This window comes from Bos grunniens, chromosome 26 (assembly GCF_055505025.1).
Source record: "Bos grunniens cultivar Pamir isolate PY7600 chromosome 26, Bosgru_T2T1.0, whole genome shotgun sequence".
NCBI lineage: Eukaryota > Metazoa > Chordata > Mammalia > Artiodactyla > Bovidae > Bos > Bos grunniens.
This window is the reverse complement of record NC_141190.1, coordinates 37,807,923-37,821,217: the sequence shown is the minus strand read 5'-3', so window position 1 is coordinate 37,821,217 and position 13,295 is coordinate 37,807,923. Positions and strand designations below refer to the sequence as shown.

General features: G+C 43.9%; 1 long non-coding RNA gene across 1 annotated transcript; it reads left to right on the top strand.

The window, feature by feature from the left end:
- The first annotated feature begins 506 nt into the window (after positions 1-506).
- LOC147344398 (uncharacterized) lies at positions 507-12,970 on the top strand. Its single transcript, XR_015155550.1, has 3 exons — positions 507-606; positions 4,449-4,617; positions 10,496-12,970. It is a non-coding gene; the product is annotated as an uncharacterized LOC147344398 (long non-coding RNA).
- Positions 12,971-13,295: the final 325 nt, after the last annotated feature.

The following is a 13,295-nucleotide window of genomic DNA, read 5'->3' as shown; positions in this document are numbered from 1 at the left end:
CTTTATCTAGTTTCATCTTCTTTGATCTTTCACGTGAGTTAAACATTATATCTTTTATGAGATCCTTGGGATAGCTATGGGCGAAGTTATGGATGCCCTCCACATATCACCCTGGTGCATGCACCAATGTCTTTCTCCATGTAATGAAAACGAATGTCCTGGGTAGAAAACATGGCCTTCAGTGGGGTTTCCCCACCCGGCAGACCTGCCTCTCTCTGAGCTAGAATTCATGCCAGTGTTTCCCATCACTCTGTTTGAGTCTGGAGCTCATGCTAATTCATATGAGAACTCAACTTGCCCTGCACATCTTCTTAGCTTGGATAGAAAAAGTACAGTCAATGATTAGGATGAGAACAGACAAGAGAGTCTGAGCTTGAAAAAGTGCTTTAGACCTGGCAGCATTTTGATGTACGGCCTCTCTTGACAGACAAGGACTCTTGTTGGAATGAAAAACACGAAACAGGTGGAAGTAAGTAAATAAAGGGCCCAGCAGGCCCGCCAGTCCAGGAGCATGCATCTGGCTTGAGGTGTCGCTGGGGGCTTGGTCTTTGCTCTGACAGCGTGTGCCAACAGCACTCAGCAGCCTATGGAAGTGCTGATGGGAAGGTGGGTACATTTCATATTGTGATATTTATCATGTATTATGTGATAAATATATATCATAAAATATTATCAAAATTTCATGATATGATAAAATCACAAAATTTCATAGTGATCTGCAGTAATCACCAGGCCCTAAAACTCCAGAGTGAAACCTAGTCATTGGAGCTGTTACATTGTCACAGTTTTGTTATGTATACTTTCCTCTCTATGAAGGATTTGGTATGACTTATCACAAAGACTATATATATATATACACACACATTATAGATAGGTATGTACATAGATACACATATCTATACACACACATATATGTGCAAACATATATATATATATATATAAACACATGCATACATCCATATACAGTTCACAACAGGGTAAAATAAATAAAGAAATCCTGATGAAAAGAAAATAAAAATGGTAAAAATCAGATTAATCCAAGCACTAAGTCATAAAATCTGGAACAGTTGCCAGTTGCTACAGATGGGATGGGGAAGTTTACACTTGAAAACATTCTTTTATTTTACCCCCAAATACTGTCCTCGGAGCTGCCCAGACACACTTGTTGACATCGATATAACAAATCCGCCATGCAAGTGTCTCACCGCACATCACTGTTTTACATATAATTTATTTCCTGGCATGAAACCCATACTACCTTTAGAGCCATGGCCTTCCTCGTTTTTCACCTGGCAAATTTTTCCCAGATATCAGACATCTCCCAGGTCTGGGGAAGCCATCTGACTCAGTCTATTGTAGAAGAGCAGGCTGAGCTTCTTTGGAAATTTTGGATATAGCCGAAGAGGTTTGCTCCATGAAATACGGTTGTTCAGATGCTCCTAATTCCATTGTGAGCTTACAGCCATGGGTGCCTTCATCCACGAGGTGGACAAGCATCATGCTTCCTCCAGATACCAGAAGGACACTATGCCATCGTCTATGGGGAAGACGACATATCCACAGACAAGCCACATTTTGCTTTCTTTGTAATGTGGGAACAAGATGACTTATTATTCCAACAGACTGTCAAAGAGAAGTTTACTATGAGGGATAACAGGAAACAAATTTGTCCACTTATATCACTTAATAACGAATCCAAATTCAGCAGCTTCATTGTTTATTCAATGGTATGGATGGGAGCTTCAGGGCTCACCCCACCTCTGGCACTTATAGCTATGTGTCGTAAACCTTAACCTCCCTGAGCTGAAAGTTTCTCACTCGTGAAATGGGCTAATACGAATACCCACATAATCAAGTTAGTGTGAGGATTAAATGAGAGAATGGATAAAAAGTGTTGAACCATTCCTAGCACTCAATAAAAGTTAGCTGCTTATATTCACATTATTAATTTCATGATGATGCTAATGATGACAATATTTAAAGTTGTGGTTCTCAAGTAGGGACAACTTTACCTCCGAGGGGAATTTGCAATATCTGGAGACATTTTTGGTTGTCTTGTCCAAGAGGGAGGATGTTACTGGCATCTAGTGGGTAGAGGTCAGGATGCTGCTAAACATCTTCTAATACTCAGGACAGCCCCTAGTACAAAACAATCCCCGCTAAAATGTCCATAATGCCAAGGCTGAGAAACCTTATTTTCAAGTATAAACATGTCTTGTTCACAGTTAAATTCTTGCTTTCTAGGAATTCTATTAACATCAGCTAGAGAAACCACCCTTTAAAAAAGAAAAACAAAAAGGGAGGGAAATGCCTTTGCCAATATGCTAACTGGCTATGTAATTTGATATAGTCTGCTCAAACCTCAGTGTTGTCATCTGTAAAATGGCCAGGTTGTACTAGGTGATCTCTAAGAGTCCTTCTGGCTCTGACCCTCTCTGTGATTCTAATTTTCAACAATCCTCTTTTGTGCACGAAGGAAGAGGGGCTGGGCAGAACCAGGCTACATTCGGGATAAATAACAGCACAATAGAATTCCTTTCGGAAATAAATCATCTTTTCATATAAAATCTTCTGAAGACCATTTCGAGAAGAGTAATAGATCTGCCAGTCCAACACCTGCAGGGTGGGTAATAATTTACTTAGCCCACTGACTTAGGGGCAGGTCCTGTTCTTGATAAATGACCCAATTAAGCATCTGTTAATCACAGCATTATCTCATCAGAAGGTGGAATACCTACTTCTCTCAAGCAGTTTCTCAGTGAGATAACATCACAAATTCCCCCAAGCAGTGAAGGGCATTTAACAGCACAGGGAAGAGTCGTGGAGGGGGGAAAGAGGGGGCAATATTCCTCTCCGGACCTTCGGCCCCCAGTGGTTGCTGGGAATATCCCCTATGCCCCATCCCAGCCCTTCCCCCATCAACCTTCCTATAACCTCGGCTCCTGAACTTTCCTGTTCATCTGAGGCCTTGATAATAAAGCAACATCTGCAAAACCTACAAGAACTTTACTGCAGTTAATTGAGTAATTGAAGCAAGATGCAGGGAGAGGTGATCTATGGGCCTGGGTTGAGGGCTGAGAAGGGAGACAACGGATTTATTGCAAAGGCCGTGGGCGGCCTTGGGTCCAGGCCCTGGTTCACGGGAAGTTTGAGGTCATGTGGGATTAAAATATCTTTAGAAACAAATGGAATAATTTGACTGCCATATCAGGAACGCTGTGCCAGTTTATGCCAGGAGACCAAGTGTGATTTATTCACCATGCACCCAACACATTTTTTTGATATCTGCCTCATTAGTCTAAATTTATAGATTATTGAGCAGATGGATATGACTTGTCTGTGTCTGTCTGTCTGTCTCATCCTGATGGTTACATGAAGCTCAACTTTTGCAGTTCAAGATAAGTAAAGTCGTACCTTAAAGGCCCTAGCACCCTAGAAACTACTCAGGTGGTAAGCAGGGCCAAAGATATTTACAATCTAGTGGTTGTATTTTCTAAAAAAAAAAAAAAAAGGTTTAATAGAGCCAATATGCAATCGGTGGTAATATCTTCTTGTAATTGAATAAATCCATAAATCTTTACATTTAAGCACAATTCACCACCTTGAAGTCATTGGGTACCATGTAATATATTTTCTAGCCTTGCAGATGCCAGATACACACATTATAGATACATAAAATCACCCCTGTGAGCGCCTGGCATCAGATACCTCTGTGACTAGCCAGAGCACACACCCCAGCACCCCGAGGACTGGCCTTTGCGAAGGTTATTGCTCCTTTTGTAGTTTCTCTGCTGCTTTATTAAATCCCAAATTCCTTGCAAAACTGTACAATTTTAATAACTCAAATCCGCGTGGATCATAAAGCTGTCTAAATAGACCTAGCGCCCTGAGTATCAGACAGATCCGCGGGTGATGATGTCGCTGGACCTGATTAACTGGAACGGGTCACCCGACAAGATTTTATTACAAGTGTCATTTAGATTTCTGACAGCTTTACAAGGCTTAATGGCTTTTTATTAAATACATTGTGTTCAAGGAAGCTGACAGTTGGGGATGCCTTGTAAATACAATGCAATGGAATTTCCTTAGAAGCTGGGTGAGAGAAAGCAGAAGGATGGTAGGACATCCCTCCTGGTCCCCAATTCCAGGGCTCCAGAGGCCCAGAGTTCACCATCTCCTGAGGCTAAAGACAAATGACCCCCCTGGCACCACCCCCACCGGCTCTCCAAACCCGACAGTTCTGCCCCAGGTTGACCCCAGAGGTTTACACGTGAAGCTCTCCAGAGAATCAAATTCCTCGGTCCACAGGGTGACCCGCTCCAGCCATCCACCCACCCCCAACTCCTCCCCTAAACCAGGCATCTTCCTGGGAATTAGTGAGCATGGCCTTCCTGAAATTCAAGTTCTCTGTGAGCCTTAACTAAATTTTGCTTGTTTCTGCCCAGCAGTTTGTTGGACCCATTTGGAGGCAAGATAGAGGAAGGACAGATGGACTTACCGTGTCCCCTGCCATGGCCTTCTCCAGGTGCTGGGTGCTGTGCTTGGTGCTCTCAGTAACTTACCTCATTCAATCACATAGCCACCTGGCTGGGCAGGTGCTTTACTCCCCTTTAACAGGTGAGGAAATGCTGGTCCTAGAGGAGTAAACAAATAAAGGGAGACAAGAAAGTAGCATTGTGCTCAGGGGCATTTACTTCTCACCCGATAATGGGAGGAGGTTCTAGTACCAGTTTTAAGGATGAAGATGCTGAGGCTCATGTGACTTCCCCTACACCCATCAGTTCAGTCCAGTTTTTCTGTTGTGTCCAACTCTTTGCAACCTCATGGACTGCAGCAAGCCAGGCCTCCCTGTCCATCACCAGCTCCTGGAGCTTGCTCAAACTCATGTCCATCTAGTTGGTGATGCCATCTAAACATCTCATCCTCCGTCATCCCCTTCTCCTCCTGCCTTCAATCTTTCCCAGCATCACAGTCTTTTCTGATGAGTCATTTCTTTGCATCAGGTGGCCAAAGTATTGGAGGTTCAGCTTCAATATCAGTCCTTCCAAAGAATATTCAGGACTTATTTCCTTGATGTACTGGTTGGATCTCCTTGTAGTCCAAGGGACTCTCAAGAATCTTCTCCAACACCACAGTTCAAAAACATCAATTCTTTGGTGCTCAGCTTTCCTTATGGTCCAACTCTCACATCCATACATGACTACTGGAAAAACCATAGCCTTGACTAGACAGACCTTTGTTGGCAAAGTATTGTCCCTGCTTTTTAATATGCTGTCTATGTTGGTCATAACTTTAAGGAGCAAGTGTCCTTTAATTTCATGGCTGCAATCACCATCTGCAGTGATTTTGGAGCCCCCCAAAATAAAATCTCTTAGTTTCCACTGTTTCCCCATCTATTTGCCATGAAGATCTGATGGGACCAGATGCCATGATCTTAGTTTTCTGAACATTGAGTTTTAAGCCAACTTTTTCACTCTTCTCTTTCACTTTCATCAAGAGGCTCTTTAGTTCTTCTTCGCTTTCTGCCATAAGGGTGGTATCATCTGCATATCTGAGGTTATTGATATTTCTCCTGGCAATCTTGATTCCAGCTTATGCTTCATCCAGACCAGCATTTCTCATGATGTTCTCTGCATATAAGTTAAATAAGCAGAGTGACAATATACAGCCTTGACATACTCCTTTCCCTATTTGGAACCAGTCTGTTGTTCCATGTCCAGTTCTAACTGTTGCTTCTTGACTTGCAAACAGATTTCTCAAGAGGCAGGTCAGGTGGTCTGGTATTCCCATCTCTTTCAGAATTTTCCAGTTTGTTGTGATCCACACAAAAGCTTTGGTGTAGTCAATAAACCAGAAGTAGATGTTTTTCTGGAACTCTCTTGCTTTTTTGATGATTCAACGCATGTTGGCAATTTGATCTCTGGTTCCTCTGCCTTTTCTAAATCTAGCTTGAACATCTCGAAGTTCACAGTTCACGTACTGTTGAAGCCTGTCTTCGAGAATTTTGAGCATTACTTTGTTAGCGTGTGAGATAAGTGCAGTTGTGGGGTAGTTTGAACATTCTTTGGCATTGCCTTTCTTTGGGATTGGCATGAAAACTGACTTTTTCCAGTCCTGTGGCCACTGTTGAGTTTTCCAAATTAGCATATGGAGTGCAGCACTTTAACAGCATCATCTTTTAAGATCTGAAGTAGTTCAACTGGAATTCCATCCCCTCTACTAGCTTTGTTTGTAGTGAAGGTTCCTAAGGCCCACTTGACTTTGCATTCCAGGATGTCTAGTTCTAGGTGAGTGATTACACCATTGTGGTTATCTGGGTTGTGAAGATCTTTTTTGTACAGTTCTGTGTATTCTTGCCACCTCTTCTTAATATCTTCTGCTTCTGTTAAGTCGAAACTATTTCTTTCCTTTATTGTGACCATCTTTGCATGAAATGTTCCCTTGGTATCTCTCATTTTCTTGAAGAGATCTCTGGTCTTTCCCATTCTGTTGTTTTCCTCTATTTCTTTGCATTGGTCACTGAGGAAGGCTTTCTTATCTCTTCTTGCTCTTCTTTGGAACTCTGCATTCAAATGGGTATATCTTTCCTTTTCTCCTTTGCCTTTTGCTTCTTTTCTTTTCACAGCTATTTGTAAGGCCTCCTCAGACAACCATTTTGCCTTTTTGCATTTCTTTTTCTTGGGGATGGTCTTGATCGCTGCCTCCTGTACTATGTCATGAACCTCTGTCCATAGTTCTTCAGGTACTCTGTCTATCAGATCTAATCCCTTAAATTTATTTGTCACGTCCACTATATAATCATAAGGGATTTGATTTAGGTCATACCTGAATGGTCTATTGGTTTTCCCTACTTTCTTCAATTTAAGTCTGATTTGGCAGTTAGGAGTTCATGATCTGAGCCAGTCAGCTCCCAGTCTTGTTTTTGCCAACTGTCAGATACAGCTTCTCCATCTTTGGCTGCAAAGAATATAATCAGTCTGATTTCAGTATTGACCATCTAGTGATGTCCATGTGTAGAGTCTTCTCTCATGTTGTTGGAAGAGGGTGTTTGGTATGACCAGTGCATTGTCTTGCCAAAACTCTATTGGCCTTTGCTCTGCTTCGTTTTGTACTCCAAGGCCAAATTTGCCTGTTACTCCAGGTATCTCTTGACCTCCTACTTTTGCATTCCAGTCCCCCATAATGAAAAGGACATCCTTTTTGGGTGTTAGTTTTAGAAGGTCTTGTAGGTCTTCATAGAACCATTCAACTTCAGCTTCTTCAGCATTATTAGTCAGGGCATAGGCTTGGATTACTGTGATATCAAATGGTGCCTCAGAAACAAACAGAGATCATTCTGTCATTCTTGACATTGCATCCAAGTACTGCATTTCAGACTCTTTTGTTGACAGTGATGGCTACTCCATTTCTTCTAAGGGATTCTTGCCCACAGTAGTAGATATAACGGTCATCTGAGTTAAATTCACCCATCCCAGTCCATTTTAGTTCTCTGATTCCTAAAATGTCCATGTTCACTATTGCCGTCTCCTGTTTGACCACTTCCTATTTGCCTTGATTCACGGACCTAACATTCTAGGTTCCTATGCAATATTGCTCTTTACAGCATTGGACTTTACTTCCTTCACCAGTCACATCCACGGTTGGGTTTTGTTTTTGTTTTGGCTCCGTCTCTTCATTCTTTCTGGAGTTATTTCTCCACTGATCTCCAGTATCATATTGGGCACCTACCGACCTGGGGAGTTCATCTTTCAGTGTCCTATCTTTTTGCCTTTTCATACTGTTCATGGGGTTCTCAAGGCAAGAATACTGAAGTGGTTTGCCATTCCCTTCTCCAGTGGATCATGTTTTGTCAGAACTCTCCACTGTGACCCACCCATCTTGGGTGACCCTACACGGCATGGCTCATAGTTTCATTGAGTTAGACAAGGCTGTGGTCCATGTGATCAGATTGGTTAGTTTTCTGTGATTGTGGTTTTCACTCTGACTTCCCCTACACCCATCCCTCAGCTCAAATGAGGGGCACAGTCACTTGTTACAGTAGAAATAGCCACAATCCATTGGGAATTAGAGTGCTTTAGATACATGTCTCACTGAAAACGTTTAGCATCCCTATACACACTACATTAGTGTCATCCTCATCTCACGGGCGTGATCTAAGACCTTAAGAGGCTCAGTCACTCACTCAAGCTCACGTAAGCAGTCAGTGCCATTCAGGATTCAAATCCTAGCAGGGTTCTGCCTTCCCCAGCTCAAAGCTTATCAGGAAAGCCTGTAAATCTTGTACATCTGTTGATTATTTACTGCTTCCACAGCACTTTTGCAGAGTCATCTCATTAGATGTTCACAAGATGGGAAGATAAATCATTATGACCCCTGTTTTACAGACTGGATAGCTGAGGCTTGAAGAGGTGACATGTCCTGCCCAATCCTGTGAGATTTACAAACTGTGAGTCCAGGGCTGACTCCAGTCGCTCTCCTCTCCTCCAAATTCAGGGCTTCCCCACCTCCTGGTCCACCATGGAGGGGATTCAGTTCAGTTCAGTTCAGTAGCTCAGTCATGTCCGATTCTTTGCAACCCCATGAATCCCAGCAAACCAGGCCTTCCTGTCCATCACCAACTCCCAGAGTTCACTGAAACTCACGCCCATCGAGTCGGTGATGCCATCCAGCCATCTCATCCTCTGCTGTCCCCTTCTCCTCCTGCTCCCAATCCCTAGCAGCATCAGAGTCTTTTCCAATGAGTCAACTCTTCACATGAGGTGCCCAAAGTACTGGAGTTTCAGCTTTAGCATCATTCCTTCCAAAGAACACCCAGGACTGATCTCCTTCAGAATGGACTGCTTGAATCTCCTTGCAGTCCAAGGGACTCTCAAGAGTCTTCTCCAACACCACGATTCAAAAGCATCAATTCTTCAGCGCTCAGCTTTCTTCACAGTCCAACTCTCACATCCATACATGACTACTGGAAAAACCATAGCCTTAACTAGATGGACCTTTGTTGGCAAAGTAATGTCTCTGCTTTTGAATATGCTATCTAGGTTGGTCATAACTTTCCTTCCAAGGAGTAAGCATCTTTTAATTTCATGGCTGAAATCGCCATCTGCAATGATTTCGGAGCCCCCAAAAATAAAGTCTGACACTGTTTCCACTGTTTACCCATCTATTTGCCATGAAGTGATGGGATCAGATGCCATGATCTCCGTTTTCTGAATGTTGAGCTTTAAGCCAACTTGTTCACTCTCCTCTTTCACTTTCATCAAGAGGCTTTTTAGTTCCTCTTCACTTTTTGCTGATGCTAAATGGACACAAGCAGGATTCTCAGGGTACTTTCTGAGCAGAAAAGATCAGCAGCCAGTGGCAGGTGAGCGTCAGGACTGACCTCAATTAACAAACACAATCTATCTTCATTATTTGTAGATTCTGCATTCACCTCCTGGCTAAAATTTATTTGTCACACCCAGATCAGTATTTGCAGGTGCTTTTGTGGTCATGTGCAGACATGCGCAGAATGGTGAAAATTTTGAGTCACCAGACTCATGTTCATAAATGTTCTTTTTGCGATACATTTAGTGCCAGGTTTATCACGTTTTGGTGCTTTTTGTTGGTGGTGAGTTCCCTGGTTAAAAAGGTCCCCAAGCATGTTACCGTCTGTTACCCCCAAGCTCAAGAAGACTGTGATGTGCCTAATGGAGTGTTAGATAAGCTTCAGTCAAGCATGAGTTATAGTGTTGGTGGCTGCGAGTTCAATGTTGGTGAATCAACTACATATACCAACTATATATACCCACTTTTTTGTATATGTGTCTTCCCAGGTGGCCCAGTGGTAAAGAATCCACCTGCCAATGCAGAAGACACAGTTTCAAACCCTGGGTTGGGAAGATCCCCTGGGGGAGGAAATCACAACTGACTCCAATATTCTTGCGGGCATAATCCCATGGACAGAGGAGCCTGGTGGGTTACAGTCCATGGGGTTGTGAAGAGTCGGACGCAACTGAACAGCTGAGCATGCGTGCACATGTGTGTATATATATTAGTAAAGTTTCTTTAAACAGAAGCACACATTAAACAAGAGTATGTATTGATCAGTTGGCAAAAATGTTATAAGAAGTGGATCATGGAACCCTAACCCTGTATTTCCCTGAGGAGCAATGTTTCCTTACTTGCTATTTCATTGTCTGCAGCAACCTTGCCTGTGAGTGTGTGCTAAGTCAGTTCAGTTGTGTCTGACTCTGTGCAAACCCATGGACTGTAACCTGTCAGGGTCCTCTGTCCATGGGATTCTCCAGCAAAGAATCGTGGAGTGGGCTGCCATGTCCTTCTCCAGAGGATCTTCCCAACCCAGGGACTGAACCCACATCTCTTAAGTCTTCTGCATTGGTCGATGGGTTCTTTACCACTAGCACCACCTGGGAAGCCCCTGAAGCTACCTTAGGACATAAACTGCCATGAATAATAAGAATAGGCTGTACTTCTGAAGTTTCTTCTTTGCACACAGGCCTCTGCTTGTTGCTCTTGGAGGGCAGAAGGAAAAACGCAGTTCTTTCCTCCCAGTCCTCTTCATCACCACAAGCAGAGAAGCCTGAAGTCTGGAACTGTCTGAACCAGCCTGAGATCAAGACAGAAACCTTGTGTGTGTGAGCTGCAGAAAGAAACTCAAGGGTAGTGCTGTCGGTAGAAGAAGGGCAAGAGTCCTACGGAATGTCATTAATAGCAGCCACATCTACGGAAAAAGTATAAAGAAATAGACAAACGTCATTTTAATAATACATTTTATTTAACCCAATATATGTAAAATATTATCATTTCAACATATGATGGATACAAAATATTAATGAAATGATTTGCATTCTCTGATTTGCACTACCTTTCAATTCAGAGTGTGTTTGACACTAAAGTTTCTTGATACTCACAATACATCTCAGGACAAGCCACATTCAAAGTGCTCAGTAGCCACATGGAACAGATGACTGTTGCTTGGACATGATTCTAAATGGCAAGATATGTCATCCCCAGTTGCACTCAAGAAAAAGGATCTGCCCACAGTAGGTATTCAGCAAACCCCTTTCATGAAGCTTGAATTTGGGAGAAGTGGTTGTGGATACAGTTTTATAGAGGGTGGTCTTGGGCGAGTTACTTGACCTGTCCAAGCCTGGGTATCTATAAAGAGGGTGAAGACAACACCCCCGCCTTCTCTGAAGGAGGATAAAATGAGACCACGTTGTACAGCGGGACCCTGGCAAACACTGGCTGCCACTGCTACTGGATTCTGTTGTTGATGCAAACCCAGCGGTCTATGTCCAGCGGGTGGCTGTGATGGCTGCAGATCCACTTGGTGCTCTGGGCAACACCCCAAGTCCTCCATATCTAACAGTGCACAAGAAAGTGGGAGCACATGTTTGCCATTTCAGACCAAAGCAGCCAAACCGGAAACTCAGCAATATTCCAGGAGCCACCTCCAGGAGAATCAGGGGTTAGTCAGGAAATTACTCCCATTTAACGTGTGCTGGGTCTCCAGGGACCCTGCTGTGTCCCCCAGCTTGGCAGTCATGTCACTGGGGTGCGTTTCATCATTTCTGAAGCCAAGTTTTGCTTAGAGTTGGCAAGAAGAGCCAAGTTGGCAAATGGATCTTCTTCCATTCCCCCAGTGCCAAAGCCTGTGGGCATGGAGCAGGGCTACCCGGGTCTCTCCTGGTCATTTGTTCACTGTATCTGAGCTTGGGGGCTTGGAAGTGCAGTGTTACGTGACAGCTAGATTTCTCAAACCCCAACTGTGTGTGGATTCCATTTAAAGGAAAAAAAAAAAATAATTAGGAGATTCTGGAGAATTCCTCTTCAACCCCAATCTGAGATACAGCAAAATGAATGGCTTATTCTACAACAATGTAGATTATCAGTTTAACAGAGAAGATATGTTTAGATGTCTTGTTAAGGATCTATTTTTTATATTATTGAAATAAAATGTTTTAAAATTTTTTGTAGGACTTAGGGCTTTTCCAAGACTATGTGTATAAACAATTTGAAAGTCACCAGATTAGGGAGAATAGCAGTGTGGGGTCACTTGTGAAAGGCCAGGGCAGCCTGAAGGGATGGCCCACGACACCCTGTCCCATCCATCATGTCACCTCTCAGCCTCAGGGAACGGACACCTGGCCTGGGCCCCTGTGCCCACCCCCTGCCTTTAGGTGGCAACTTGGAGCTAATTCCCACGACACTAAGCCTGTCTCCCTTGCTTGGCAAGCCAGCACCTGTCCTCTTCTCATCTGGGGGCAGGTAGAGTTTTTGTGTTTTATTTTTCTCCCAGCATAACTCACTTTGGGGTAAAAATCTCAGTGGTGTTGGGTTAAATTTCAAACTCGGATATGTTGAAAATATCCCTTAACTTGAAGTTGGAAAGTAGTCACCGCTTTTATGAAGAACAGATCTATCTAAAATGATGGCACTCTGCTTGTTGTTGTTGGATTGGAACACATTTTTGCACTTCCAGACTGTCTCCTCTGCATGAGGCCGCACCCCCCAGACACCCTTCAGAATGAGCCAGGAGCAAGTGAGCACCAACTCTGCTGCCAAGATTTTGGACATTATGTTGAAGCCTCCCACGTCGATGTTCAGCTGAGGAAAACGTGGGTGGTATCAGCCATGAGGGGGTAACCAGGAGGGGTCAGTGAAAGAAATAAGATGTCTATCCGAGGGCCCAGCACAGAATAGCGGTTAAGCCCTCCCACTTTGGCTTCCCAGGTGGTACTGGTGGTAAAGAACCGGCCTGCCTATACTGGAGACATAAGAGCTGCTGCTGCTGCTGCTGCTAAGTCGCTTTGGTGGTGTCCGACTCTGTGCGACCCATAGACGGCAGCCCACCAGGCTCCCCCGTCCCTGGGATTCTCCAGGCAAGAACACTGGAGTGGGTTGCCATTTCCTTCTCCAATGCATGAAAGTGAAAAGTGAAAGTGAAGTCGCTCAGTGGTATCCGACCCTCAGCGACCCCATGGACAGCAGCCTACCAGGCTCCTCTGTCCATGGGATTTTCCAGGCAAGAGTACTGGAGTGGGGTGCCATTGACATAAGAGATGTTCCTGGGTTCAATTCCTGGGTTGGGAAGATCCCCTGGAGGAGGGCATGGCAACCCACTCCAGTATGCTTGCCTGGAGAATCCCATGAACAGAGGAGCCTGGTGGGCTACAGTCCATGGGGTTGCAGAGTTGGACACGACTGAGCAATTTGGCATGCACGCACACCTGCCTCCTGTTTCACCGCTAGAACTCACTGTGAAATCAGAAGGGGGCTCTCTCTCCTAGCCA